Here is a 13548-nt window from a genome sequence, read left to right as displayed (position 1 = left end):
CCTGTGCCAGCTGTCTGAGCGCTGCGCCGATCAGAGCTACAGGTCCCTACAGGTCCTGAAGAACACGCTTCAGAAATGATGGCAACAAATGTGCATGTGGCATATAGCAGCTATGAAGATCCCTGGTCAAGTCAAGTCAAGTCAAGGGCCTTATTTCAGACTCACAGGAAGGTCCATAGGATATAAACGTAATTAAATCAAATAATGGTGGTCCCCACCACCAAAACATGAAAGGAGGAAAGTATAGGGTTAACAGGTCCTCAAAGCCTCAATGCATGAATTGCAGCTCCCTAATCAACTACACAATGAGTATGTGATTGTGGCAAAGTGGAATTACAGCCTGAATAAAACATAATTAGCTCTGTCCTTCTGAATGCACACCCAACCGTGTTTTATTCCAGCCTTAATAAGGCATATACATGTACCAACCATGATCGGCACTGTGAGCACCGGAACATGGCCAGGTGTCTGACTGACATGGAATATGATATGTAGGACCACTTCACAGAAAAAGGGTGTTTGTGACATACGTGAGATTATGTCAGGCCTTAAAGGAGAATTCCGGTGTGATATTGACCTAAAGTTTGTTGAAACATGATACCGAGTGTGAACGTATGTCTCATAGCCCATCTCGGCTTGTCCCCTGCACTCCGAAATCTGGCACGATAGTTTAGTCACGATAAGTCGAGCAACGAGTAAAAATTAACAGGTATGATAAGGGATCAGATTCCAAAAATAATTCAGTGGAAATGCATGGATTCCAGTTTAGCAGCAACTGGAATCCATGCATTTCCACTGAATTATTTTTGGAATCTGATCCCTTATCATACCTGTTCATTCTTACTCGTCGCTCGACTTATCGTGACTAAATTCAAGATGGCTGCAACCGCTAAACTTCGTGAAGATACTGTCTGCATAAATCGTCTTGTAAGTAAACTACCAGTGCTTTTTCAAAGTTCTCAATGTCTCGTTTAAATGTCAGGGCCCTCGGAAGTCTACCGATGAAGTGTGGAGATACATTGAGCCTCGTAAATGGTGTAAAATAGTGATTTATTTGCATGGCTAGCCCGATGCCGAAGCACCACCATTGAAAAAGCTGTTGGTAGCATCGGCTAACTAGCGCCAGATTTTGGAGTGCAGGGGACAAGCCAAGATGGGCTATGAGACATACGTTCACACTCGGTATCATGTTTCAACACACTTTAGGTCAATATCACACCGGAATTCTCCTTTAAAGCCATATAGTTATATATCTAAAATGCCTTATCACTAAATGAGCACCCAGTGTGTTGAAAATTGACAAGGGGCTAAATTAACAATTGTTGATGTTGCTTTAAAGTCAACCAAATAATAGTTGCATGATTGACAGTTTTGTGTAAAATGAATGCATCTCTTAGATGGCCTCTGACAGCCTCTGAGCCTCAATTACTGACCAATCTGCTGTGCCTGTTGTATGGATTTTTGAGGAATTAACAGCACTTGGGGGCTAGAGATCAATATCAGTACACTACTGAAGAACTGGCAAGTGAGTGCCCATGGTGTATTTTTCTGATAAACAGGACAAACTCAGCTTCTGGTTTTATTGAATCACCTCCCTCAACGTAGCAGGACAACTTAAGCATGTCTGGACTTAGTCCAAGAGCTAGGCTGTAAAAAAGGAAAAGTCAGGGCTGTCCAATTTATCAAACCATATTACGTTGCAATTACATAAAACAATCTAGTTTTGAATGAAACACAACCATATCGTGTTCAAATAGTCATTCCAATCGAGCAATCCATTTTTCTAATTGAGTCAGCTAAGTGTATATACTGTGAAAAAAGGAAAAGAGGGTTTGGCACATGACTAAAACCACAAAACATGAAATTAAACAAACTCATGTTTTTCTTTCAAACACAATGTCAATACTTTGAACTAACATATTTTGCTACAGCAATGAATTTATAATTTAACAGAATCAAAGCACCTAAGTACTAAACCAGTAAAGCAAATGAACGCATAGGATGCCTTGGTGTCACCATTTGTTCATTATGTTTCCATGAGCCTTTGCAAGAACACTGAGATAATCACACAGCTGATAGTGTTGCCAAAAGTTTTCACATGAGTTTTCTTAAATAGGGTTACACTGTATGCTTAGAGACCAGTAGTATTTGGAGGTGAGTTGTGTATGTTATGTTATGCTTTGAGATGAATCATGCTTTTCCCACCATGACGTGTTAGGTATTGAGCATGCACAAAGTATCAGAAATCATTATTAAATAATTTAAATAGATTAAGAAAGCCAACCCTGTAGTCGATGGTCATTGATTAGATCCAGTGTGTAATTGTTACCATGGCAGCACCATGTCACGACTCTGGTACTTTCTATACTGTCTTTGTTCAGATCAAGGTCAGCAAATAGGCTTTTTAATGAAAGAATAGTTGAGACTGTTGGTTCATCTATGAAGTACAGTCTATCTATGCAAAGACACACTCTTCAAAGTACAGCACTGTGCAAAGGTCTCAGGCACTTTACATGTTTTGTTTCAGCAATGCTAAGGACCATATTGTTTATTTGTTCACTTCTTAATTAGACCAGAGAACACTGAAAATATGTACGCAGTAGGCCATTTAAATGCACATAAAATGTATTTTTTCTTCTGATACCAGTCCAATTTCATTCTCAAGCTACCATTAGATTTGTTGTTTTAGCAGTTTTATAATGACCAATCCCCCAAGGGGGAAGCTCTTGATGGAGCTGTCGTTCCCCACCCAGGCCACTGGCCTGGCCTGCCAGAAGCTGCAGCTACGATTGGGGTCTTGAGATCAGCTGCTGACTTGACCGTGGCTCACCCTAAGCCTGACGCCGTGGTGTCAAGAGCATTTTGGAGGGACCCAAAGTGGAAGAAAAGTACTGTACATCTTTGGCGACCCTCTTCATTGTATTCCCAGATGGTAATATTGCAAGCTTGACTCATCAAGGTTCTATGAATAGAAACCTTTGGCCACACATTTTCCACTTTTCGGTGAGCAATGAACTCTTCCAGCTGTAGCTTGTCGTCATCTCCTTCTCACTTCTGATACCAATGTGTCAAAGCCAGAACCAGTACCAACCGGCTTCAGCTTCCCCTTTGTGAGAGAAATTATACACTGTAATTATACACTGCAAAAACAACCAATCGAATGGATGCAAAAAACTAAAACCTGAACCAGAAATGCACATTGTTTTTGTTTTTCATGTTCCCTCTATCTTCTGGTTGAATGGACTTATGCACAAAAGACTCTTCAGGTATAGGCCACTCAATCTATCCCAAAAAGACAAAATAATTGCAACAGAAATGTCTCATAGTTTTTATTGGTCCTAATACCCTTCTGAATCGTATACTAAAAGCTATAATTAATGTGTAGCAAGATGAAAACAAACTTGGTGTACACCTTTATTAATGTTGATTTTCTCCCAACTGGAAGGTCATACTGTCACGACATTCTCCTGAAATGGGGAGGAGGGTTTGGAGATCATGATACCGTGTCCGAAATGTGCATCCATTGCTCAGAAAAATAAGGCTTTGACAAATTCTGGGAAATTCTTGGATTCTGCCATAGACCTCAATGTTAAAAAGGGAGCCCGATCACTGCATAAATGGGGGATAATGGCCCCCCCTTGTGCAGGGCGTGTACTACTGCTACCCTATTTGCATACATTTCTGGGGACAGGAAATGGCCTCTCAGGAAGTATCTTCGTAATCAACCATCTTTGCTAAAAGTCTACCTCCGTAGATTGAGTGTAACACATTTATTTTTTGATTATGGCCAAAGTTGTGCCCAACACTGTAAATTGAGTAGAATAGGGGAGAATTTTCAATTAATAGCTATCACAATGAATAGGGGCTGGAGGATCCAAGACTCAGGCCTCATTCCTGACCATACAGGACCCTGCACCTCAATCTTTGTTCAAGCTTTTGCACTGCAAGTGCAAGTCTGGTTGCCGTCGTCAAGGCCTCGACTGCTCCCTAGCTTGCACAGAGTGCAGAGGCGTATGTGCAAATATTTCGGCAAACTTGGATGAGAACATGGATTGAACTTTTTTTGTTGTTGCCACAAGCGGTGTTAGGTGGAACATATTTAAAGTGCCCACTGAATTCCTATAGGCTGGCGCTGATTGAATGAGTGAATGATCAGATTGCAGGGCTTTCCCGAAAAGTAGGCAAGGCTAAGATTGGCTCTGTGAAAGCATGGGAGGAGTAAAGGCTACGCTACGAGTCTTCCTAGTAGAACTTTCGCTGAAGCTATCATTTATTTTCTCTTTTGATAATGGTCTAATTTCCTGCTCTTTATTTGTTTACATAAACATAGTTGGTGGTTTTGTTTGTTTCTTATACTGTAAGCCTGGAAGAAAAAAAGTGTTAGGTCTATACCTCTTATTTTGTATATTAAAGTGCCTACTGGGCCTTCTGTTCTACATCTGTCTCTTGAGTTGTGGTTTTGGGTACGTATTGTCTATTTACAGATTTCAATATCAATGACTTGTCTGTTAATAGTGGTCTCCGCTGAAAAATGTATTCCCTTTCACTATAATCTTTAAAGGGTGTTTTCTCAAAATTAGGTTTCCATACACTGTGGAGGAGAAATATCCACTTCAGTAACACATAAACTATTCATCACAGATTTCTTCCTATCTATATTTTGTGTTTGATTAGGTAGGAGTTATGTTAATATATTTTCAATAGCCTGACATTTTCTACATTTTATGCATGTATGGAATGATAAAGAAACATAGTCACAGCCCCTTCTTTAATTTTGTGTTTCGGTATTGTCTCAAAATGATGAAACAATACATTTTTAATCTGGCTTCATCCAATTTTCAGATTATGTGTTTTGTAATACAGTATATGCAAATTATGGTACATTTTATGAATGAATGCCTAATTTGCATATCTAAACATAAAATCTCAAAAACTTCTATACATTTTTTCTTTGGTATGTCACTAATCAACTTCAGAAGTTTCATAGTGATAGCTATTAATTGAAAATGTCCCCCTATTCTACTCAATTTACTTAGAGTGTTGGGCACAACTTTGGCCTTTAATTTTGAAAAAAAATATGTTCCACTCCATCTGGTGGTAGACTTTTAGTAGGCTATATGATTCAGGAGGGTATTAGGACCAATGAGGTAAGGGGGGAGAAAGAGAGATAGAGTGGGTTAGTATTACTATAAATCAAAATGGTTAATATCAATAAGTAAATCAATAGTACTATATAGTGTTATACCATAGTGAGAATAGGCAAGAGAGGGGGAGTTGAGAGAGAGAAAAGGTAGGAGAGGAGAGCGGGGGGGGGGGGGGGGGGGGGTTGACACATGAGAAGTCCATGACAGCACTATGCTATAGCAGCATATGGTGAAGGGTAGTCGACACCAGCGCAGGTATGGTCAGTGACCACCATCGCACGCGCGACTGGGGTGCCAGTCGCACGAGGACACAGCAGGGTGGTCCATTCCAAAAATCCCTGAGGTGAGTGAAGTTCCACACTGCACCATACCTAACTATGAGAGGCAGTAAAGAGGTATGTTATTTTTAAGTCTAGACTTAAAAATAGGGAGGATGTCTGCTAATCGAATTGAGGGAGGGAGATTATTCCAGAGGAGAGGGTGCGCAGTAGTAGAAAGCTCTGCCTCCTACTGTAGTTTTTGAGATTCTTGGGATTACAAGGCCAGTATTCTGTGACCGTAGCGGTCTGGGTGGGTTATATGGGACTAGGAGATCTTTAATATATTCTGGTGCCCGGCCATTTATGGCTTTGTACAGTATGTTAGAAGTAATATTTTAAAGTCAATACGACTTTTAACAGGCAGCCAGTAATTCTAAGATAGGGAAAATATGTTCATATTTTTTAGTCCTAGTGAGTGTGTAAACTCTTTAGACAGGTATTATTGCAGCCAGCATATAGAGCATTGAGGTGACAAAAGCATGGATTCATTTATCGGCGTCTGGCAAGGATAAGGACTTCCTTATCTTTGAAATGTTCCTTAAATGGTAAAATGAAGTTTTGGTAATCTGTTTTATGTGATTATTTAGTGATAGGTCCTGGTCAATTATAACTCCAAGGTTTTTAAGACTTGTGGATGAGGTCAGTGGAAGATCACTATATGTAGCCTGTGATGAGGATAGGATATCCCTCATCTTTTTAGGACCTAAAACCATGACTTCTGTTTTATCTGAGTTCAAAAGCAGGAAATTGTTTGTCATTCGTGTCTTTATGTCTCTATGCGTGCGTTAAAATTGTTATTATTGGGCAAACAATATTTTCATGTGAACATGTAAGGACCAGAATATAACAGAAGATGCCGTTACAACACAGCTAACTCTCTACCGGAAACAAATGAGCTACCTGAAGAGCCTTTCGTGCATAAGATCTATTCTAATAAAGGCAATGAGAATTAAACATATATGATCAACATTGCTAAAACAAGTCCAAGACTTCTGCACAGTACTGTATATTGTCCATCACAGAGATGAATCAAAAATCACGATGAGATAGAAATAGGATTGCAGAACTCAAGTGGAAGAGATTATTTAATGACAGCTGTCCTTTTTTAATAGGCCTACAATCAAGGTGAGTCTCCTTGGAGACTGGAGAGTTTTTGGAAAATGTTTCTAGGGTAGCCTATGTTCAAGGATGTGCATTTATGACACATGTGTTTAGAATATGTGGAAATGCAATACTATTTTGTAATCTAGGACAGGGCCGTAGTCACCATAGACATTGAGGGGGACGTGTCCCCCCCAATATTCAAATATGACCAAAATGTCCCCCCCAATATTCGGACATAGAAAAATAAAGAAAGAATAAAGCACTATACTAGGCCTACAGGAAACCAACACGTATCTGAAATGTAATCAAACGTAAATAACGCACAAATTAGTGACCTATGGTTCCAGAGTAGGCTAGCCTACACCCCTGAGTGGTTTGTCCTGGTGATTTTCCGTTTTTCGTTAGTGGCGTGCGCTATCAAAAGCTTCCATTTACTGCACCCTACTGCTGTGAGGTAGGGCTGTCAACAATATCGCAAAAGCTACCGGAACAATTTTCACAAAACTTATTGGAAAAGTGCGCACAGGCTAAGGAAATCCCATACATGTTTGGAGCCGATCAGACTGAAAGGGAACATTTTCCATATTGTAGCCTATTCTCGCAATGATAGCGAAAGTGAAACGTTTCATTTTAAATGATGAATTTGTGCAAGCCTGTGTCATTTCTTTCACGTCTTTAATGCATTCATATGCTAGTAGTAATGCCAGAAATTACCGTGTAGGCTATAGGCCTCTTAGAAATGATTGTTGCATCTTGCATATTATTTAGATGCGCACTCAATCGCGCATCCATGCAGGCAAACGTGATCAAATGTGGCGACGTTTACAATACGTGATAGCCTAGTTAATGTGAATCGCGGACAATAACCAAAGAAAGGAATTTGCACTATCCATTCACCAATTAAAGGCTGTAGTAGGCCTAGTGTTTCTACATGTTGGCACAAAACGTAATTTCTGTCAGAAGCCAGTCTATAATGCATACAGGGGTAACATGAGAGACAGAAGAGGGGCCTGTCTTAGTAGCCTATTCCTGAATCCTGTCCCTTTCAAACTACGTTAAAATTGTGTGATTAGCTGTCAGCATAATAAAATCTAAATTAAAAGACAAAATCTTATTAGGCTCCAAACCTATGAGTCTAAGCCTTAGTTTTTAAAAAAGGTAAGGCTATTTACACCCCTGGTACAATTAGCAGTGTATGCTCTTCGTACCCTGGTGCAATAAGAAGTGAATTCTATTCGTACCCCGGTGCACACAGCAATGTGTCCTATTAGTACCCCGTCTGGTACAAATATCAATGTATGCTATTCGTACCCCGGTGCACACAGCAATGTGTTCTATTAGTACCTCGTCTGGTACAAATATCAATGTATGCTATTCGTACCCCGGTGCACACAGCAATGTGTTCTATTAGTACCTTGTCTGGTACAAATATCAGTGTATGCTATTTGCATCCCTGTGCATTTAATCTGGCATATTGATCACTGTAATAATATATATATATTTTAAAACAAGCAACATGTTTTTTTGTTGTTACATAACAGAGTGTGAATAGCTCAGCTGTGTAATCACTCTGAATAAGGTATGCTGTTTGCATCAATGTACAGTTAGAAGTGGATGCTATTCGTACCCAGGTGTTTATAGTACTGCATGCTATTTACACCCTGGTGCATTGCAATCAAAACTTCCGTTTGAGAACCGATTTCTTATTGAAATTGCGCGCCTTCTCTCCAGAGACGTTGGTACACATGCACACTCACTCCGCTAAAACGCATCATACCGGAATCGAACCCTGGTCTCCCGGGTGTCAGCCCTTGCCTGTGACCATTGCAATATCTGCTTCGACAAAAATAAAAAGAGGTTTGCAGGTAAACTTATAGTTTATAGGCCTGAACGTCATATTCACGAAATTTCTGTTAGCTAACAAACTGACGGTTGTATGTGTTCACTGAACAAAGATTATGAAAATAAAACACAACTTTTCCATCTCAACTTTAATTTGAACAGATATTAGTGCTGAAACCGTTCAGAATTCTTCACTTTCTGCTGACGAAAAAACGAATGTCGGCCATGTTTTTTGGGCACGCGAGCAACATGTTTTTGTTGTTATGTAACAGGGTGTGAATAGCCCAGTTGTGTGGCCAAGGCTATAGACACTCCGTTAAAAAAATCTTCAGGTGTAAGTAATAAGTCAAAGAACCACATTCTGTGTAATATAGAGGTTATCAAAAGATACTCTAGTTTGTAATTTCTTTTAAAGTATACATTGGGGGGGTGTTTGGGGGTCCCTCAGACCCCATTACAGATTTGGTCCCCCCCAATGTTGACATCATGACTATGTCCTTGATCTAGGACATAGGTCCAAGTCCAAAAGCTGATATAGGCTAATAGTGACAAACTGACAGTAACATGTTTTGGATGTCAATAAGTGTCATCTATTTGTTTGCCTTCTTGACATGACACCTCTAGTCATCTATCTACATACTTGATTGAATACTCTCTATCATGACAGATAGGCCTAGTGCTTCTCAAAATCTCAAGATTTGTAACATGCTGTGGTAAACAGTGAAAAGCAGCCAAATATTAAGATAAATTATGAGGATTTTGATATTATCTCATGCTGCCTTGGAATAGGTTTGTATTAAAGCACAAAATCCTGTTTGCTGTTTGTATTTCATTTTGATAGTTTTAGAATTTCAATAGACTATTTTATCAAAATACAAAATGCATGAATGTATTTTTACACATAGTATGATGATCCCATTTGACCTTATCTGGATTGATAACAGACTGACTGGACTGGTCATCACAAGTAAATATCAAAATCTTGACCTTTCACATTGATTACTATTATTAACTAACTACCATTTCGAGCAAACGAGCCTAGGCTATCATCTAAAGGGCACATAAGCCTTCTATGTACTGGAGCTACACACCGTTCTTCAGTAGTACTTCAATAGTTCACACCGCGTAATGGCATTAACAATCAGCGGATAATTTCCATGTTTCAATTGTGCCTGTTCCCCTCGGCCTGCAGGGTTGTCTATGTATGGAACAAACCGCTGACGAGTTGGACCTCCCGTGGCAGTACTCTAATTGTTAGGCATGGCGTCACTCATCGACTGTCTCTGGAGTAAACCACAGGAGGGCGACAATAGAGTGCCCAGAGCACAACAAAGATGTCAATCTCGGTATGAGTAGCCTAGGTTGTATGGAAAAAAAAGAAAACTCCAGCAGCATTCTTTGTTGTGACAATCTGAGTTCAAGCAGCGCTTAAGACCAAGAAATTATGTCAGAGAAGAGCAGAGAGACATCCTTCAGTTAGGAAACACATTCCCGTCAGTAGGCCTGCAGCTGCTGTGCACCTGTACAATAGCGCTGTACAAAATAGTCAGGGGGCCTATGTAGTTTCTGTGGGATTGAAATGTTAATTTTTGGAGAGTGGTTGGACTGTCTTTAGAGGTCATTGAACATGGAGAAAAATGATGTCTCCATTTTATTTTACCTGTTTTAACCCTATTTTTGTGAATTTGTATATTTCACTATATTTAACACCATACATTTCGCCTAAATCACTGGCTATGTTGAATAAAGTTCACAAAACAGTTATTTTCTTATTTTCAACAGTATGATTGTATGTCAGTATTATGATATGTCAAACAATTAGAGATAAGATCAATAACCAATCAGTTTCACCAAATACACATACTCCATTGCTGAAAGATAGCAAAATCACAGAATCACAGATGAGACCTCAAACAACATTTAATTAATTTACATATACACAACATATTAGATCTCACCTCCACAATTTCCTTATCAAAATCTACAACTAGTCTACTAAACCCTATTCCTACTCACCTTCTTAAGACTGCTCTCCCCTTCCTGGATAATGTTTTGCTCTAGATTATAAATAATTCAATGCTATCAGGGCATGTACCGCAGTTGTTTAAGACATCTGTTATTAAGCCCTCCCTCAAAAAACCTAGCCTTGTATCGATACTGGTCTTCCTGGACCTCAGCGCTGCCTTTGACACCATAGACAATGACTTACTACTTAGGCTTGAAAATTTGATAGGCATCAAAGACTCAGCACTCGCTTAGTTTAGATCAGTGTTTTTCAACCACTGTGCCGGGGCACACTAGTGTGCCGTGAGAGATCATCAGGTGTGCCGCAGAAAATTACCCAAATGTCACTCACTGGTCCAGAAAAGCAACTGTTGCATCAAAGAATTTATAACCATATGCTCTCATTGATTGTATGATTGCACTATTTGTGGTATGCAGGCATTGTACAACAGGGGCCCCATATCCAGTATTCACAGAATCATCACATATCCAGTTCAAAACAACAATTAAATTAGATATAGTCACCTACAAATGAAACAGAGGGCGCTTGTTATATTGAGCAGGTCTTGCATAGAAGCCATAATAAGGCCATATCTGTGTATTATTTGAAATTTTAGGCTATGGTATGTTTATTTTTTCTTCACACAGGATTAGTGTGTTAGTGTGCCGTGGGACATTTTAAGTGTCAAAAGTGTGCCGTGGCACAAAAAAGGTCGAAAAACACTGGTTTAGATCATACCTTCCTAACCGTCAACAATTTGTACAGGTCCATAATAAACCATCTACCCAGATTATGGTAAAATGTGGAGTGCCTCAAGGCTCAGTACTGGGGCCCCTGTTGTTTAGCAGATGATACATAAGTCAAGTCAAGTCAAGTCAAGTCAAGTTGGCTTTATTGTCAATTTCTTTTCTCTACATGCACTGGTCATACAAAGAATTGAAATTTCATTTATTACTTTCCCATGCAGACATAGACATACCTTACATACTTTAGACATAGACATAGCCATAGACAATAAAAAATAAAGATATACAGACATACCACATAACTATACCTCTCCATAAAACCTGATGAATTAACACCGTTAGCCAAACTTGACACATATATAAGAGATATAAAGACATGGATGACGAATAATTTCCTGCTTTTGAACTCAGATAAAACAGAAGTCATGGTTTTAGGTTCTAAAAAAGATGAGGGATATCCTATCCACATTACAGTGATCTTCCACTGACCTCATCCACAAGTGTTAAAAACCTAGGAGTTATAATTGACCAGGACCTAGCACTAAGTAATCACATAAAACAGATCACCAAAACTTAATTTTTCCATTTAAGGAACATTTCAAAGATAAGGAAGTCCTTATCCTTACCAGATGCCGAGAAATTAATGTTTTGTCATCTCAAGGATAGAGTATTGCAATGCTATTGCAATGCTATTATGCTGGCTGTAATAATACCTGTCTAAAGAGCTTACAGCTTATACAAAATGCAGCTGCTCACACACGCAAAAAATATGAACATATTTCCCCCATCCTAGCATCTTTACACTGGCTACCTGTTAAAAGTCATTGACTTCAAAATATTACTTATAGTTCTTGGTTGGTTGCCTGCATTGAAAGAGGACACCTCATGAAGACGCTCTTTTGTCTGCTTCTGACAGAAGAAGCACTTATCTATGCTGGCAGCAGCTGCTGCTGAACAAGTGCCTCTAGATGGACTTGATGCAGTTGCAGGTGTTGCTGCAGGTTCAGAAGATGGTCTACCGCGTCTTTTCTGAAGACACTGAGTCCTGCCTGCTTCACATGATTTCTAGTAGCGAATCTTAGCATGCTGCAGATGCTCACTGTTACAGGTGGATTTGTAGCAGTTCCTGTGCCAAACTGCTTTGTTCTGTTGTAAAATAACTGCACTGTAACAATGTAATCGTTGGCTGATCTGTGATACCCATCTCCATACTCTCTCATGGACAAAAACAAGAAATTTGGCAAATGTCTCTAGTGATGGGTCATTCACCAGTTCACACATATCTGCCACTGGATACATAGCCCAAAATCTGTTTCTTTTAGAATATGTGTGCCATCACCTGACTAACAGAAAGACACACCTCAGAATATAACCTAACTAGACTGTGCCACCATGAACTATGAAAATGTGCTTGCTCAAATGTAGAAGGCTAGAAGGTCACTAATATCACCAACCATGAAGAACAGAGCACTATGTGCTTCAAGTTATTCGATATTTTAAATTCTATCACTGCCAGCTATCAACAGCCAACTGTCACTGGTAGTCAGGGATGGATTAATGCACGGGCCTACCGGGCCCAAACCCAGAGGCCCAAGGAGTCAGAGGGCCCAAGCCATTGCTTGAAGGATTTGGGTCCTTCAAAACCTTCAAAAAACCCCTCAAACCCTAAAACAAAGATATAATACTCTCCAAAAATGAACATGCGAATCCCACAAGCCCCCAAATTAGACACATAGGCCCCCCTACTAAAAAGTTGAAAATGAATTGCACTGCCCTCCCTTGGGCAATAAGCCACACTGTGAATAATCGTTAATTGACTACTAATGGGGTCCTCTCAGCAAGGTGTGGTGAGTTCCACTTGACTTCTAAACCAACTATAACTGGCCTGCAATAAAATTACAGATTTTATATAGACCTTACAATAGACCCTGGCTGTGCACACAACACTTTCAAATATGTTTTACATGACATGTTATTTTCATGGCATGCCCCCTCCCAGACTCCGTAAATTCTAACTCCGTAAATTCTAATTCCATTAATAGCTAAATTAATAGCTTATTCTGTGAAGTTACCTGACTTATCTAAGTAGTCTTCCACATGAACGGTGTCATTGAATATTCATTTTGAACAACTTAACATATAGGCTCAAGTTTGTAAGAATGCAGTAGCATACAAGGAGCATATCTGTTGATACGAGCTGCCTTCTATCCAACAGCTCATGCATCAGTAAAGCCTGGAGAATTAATGAAGACCCCAGCCACTTAAGCCACAGTCTGTTTCAGCGGCTGCTGTCTGGTATTGAAAAGTATTGCCGCCAGTAAAGGCCTGGACCTGCAGGCTCAGCAACGGTTGTCCACCAGCCAACCAGGCTTAGGAACAGAAGGCAA

The sequence above is a fragment of the Alosa sapidissima genome, chromosome 23 (genome assembly GCF_018492685.1).
Source record: "Alosa sapidissima isolate fAloSap1 chromosome 23, fAloSap1.pri, whole genome shotgun sequence".
Classification (NCBI taxonomy): Eukaryota; Metazoa; Chordata; class Actinopteri; order Clupeiformes; family Clupeidae; genus Alosa; species Alosa sapidissima.
Note: the sequence above shows the minus strand (reverse complement) of the source record.